Here is a 2,163-nt window from a genome sequence, read left to right as displayed (position 1 = left end):
CCGGCGGAAGGGGAGGAGCGGAGCGGGGACACGGGGACACGGGGACGGGGCGGGGACAGCGAGGGGACAGGGCGGGGCATGGGGACAGGGCGGGGACACGGCGACAGGGCGGGGACAGGGCGGGGACACGGGGACAGGGCGGGGACAGCGAGGGGACAGGGCGGGGACACCGCGGGGACAGGGCGGGACACGGGGACAGGGCGGGGCATGGGGACAGGGCGGGACACGGGGACAGGGCGGGGACAGGGCGGGGACACGGGGACAGGGCGGGACACGGGGACAGGGCGGGGACACCGCGGGGACAGGGCGGGACACGGGGACAGGGACACGGCGGGGACAGGGACACGGCGGGGACAGGGACACGACACGGGGACAGGGCGGGGACACCGCGGGGATACGGGGACAGGGCGGGACACGGGGACACCGCGGGGACACGGGGACCGGGGCGGGATGGGACATGGCGGGACACGGGGACAGGAGCGGGATGGGACATGGCAGGACACGGGGACAGGGGCGGGACACGGGGACAGGAGCGGGACGGGACATGGCGGGGACACGGGGACAGGGACACGGCGGGGACAGGGGGACAAGGCGGGGACAAGGGGACAGGAGCGGGACGGGACATGGCGGGGACACGGGGACAGGGGCGGGACACGGCGGGGACACAGGGCCGGGAGGGGGACATGGCGGGGACACGGGGACAGTCCCGGCACCGCGGGGCCGTGCGGCAGCTCGCTTGGCTCTGTTATCGGGGTACAAACAATCAAAGCTCTGCACTGAGCAGGGTTTGTGCCCCGTGGTACCGTGCGATCACCGCGGGTGGGTTGGGAGGTGTGACCCCTCGAGTTCCGCCTCCAAAGAGCTGACTAATAAAGGCCTTTCAAAGGAGCAGATCTCCTGGCCCATTTTTAGCAGGAGGGACAGTAAAGGCCACCCCTGGGCCGGGCAGGGACACCTGCCGTCGAGCAGGGCGCTCCCAGCGCCGTCCGTCCCTGGGACACCGAAGGTGCTGTGGCTGCTCGGTGGGATCCCGGCGGACACCGGCAGTGCACGGCAGAGCCCTCCCGGGCCATCTCCGTGCCTTTCCCTGAACACCCCTTCGGAGACAGCAAGGGCTCAATGAATCTGGGCAAGATGAAGTCACACACCAGCGCCAGGTTCTGCTGTCAGATTGCAAACAGTCCCGCGGCTGACAGGAACGTACAGCTTTGGGTTAAAATCGAGGTTTCTGCTGTGTTGGGTTTTTTGGGGATGCGTCATTCTCTTACTCTGTTTACACTGGCATTCAGGCGGGGTCATCTCAGAGTTCACGGCACGGGATTGTGTCCACACAGGTCTGCAATATTCCCCGTGAGGATATCCTCATCCTCTCGGGTCTGTTCCAGGGCTCACAGGGAACATCTCCCTCCTGTCCAGGTGGAACTTCTGGGCTCAATGGCTGCCCGTTCCTCTGGGCATTCCTGGGCCCCCGGAGCAGAGCCTGGCCCTGCTCTGTCCCTGCTCTGTCCCTTCTTGCACCCAGGGACACACGGGGACAGCCAGGGACACACGGGGACAGCCAGGGACACACGGGGACACCCATGGAGAGGGCTCCTCTCCAGGCTGAACAGCCCCAGCTCCCTCAGCCTCTCCTGGTGTTATAAATGATGTCAAACAACTAGGTCTATTGAGTTAGCAGCAATTTAATTGAATAACGATTTGATATAAATCAATACAATTTAGTAAATATATTCAAGTATGTATATCTGGCAGTAATTAATTATGCACGATTAAGGTTTGGATAGAGCATTACAATTTAGTTAGCACGAATCATTTCATTTATCACACTGGGCACGGAGACGCTCCAGTGATCCCGACCCCTGATCCCCGATCCCGACCCCTGATCCCCGATCCCGATCCCCGACCCCTGATCCCCGACCCCTGATCCCCGATCCCGACCCCTGATCCCCGATCCCGATCCCCGACCCCTGATCCCCGACCCCTGATCCCGACCCCTGATCCCCGATCCCGACCCCTGATCCCTGATCCCCGACCCCGATCCCGATCCCCGATCCCCGACCCCTGATCCCTGATCCCGACCACTGATCCCGATCCCGACCCCCGATCTCGACCCCTGATCCCCGATCCCTGATACCGATCCCTGACCCCCGATCCCAACCCCTG

This window comes from Sylvia atricapilla, chromosome 10, assembly GCF_009819655.1.
Source record: "Sylvia atricapilla isolate bSylAtr1 chromosome 10, bSylAtr1.pri, whole genome shotgun sequence".
In the NCBI taxonomy this organism is placed as follows: Eukaryota; Metazoa; Chordata; class Aves; order Passeriformes; family Sylviidae; genus Sylvia; species Sylvia atricapilla.
This window is presented reverse-complemented; position numbering follows the sequence as displayed.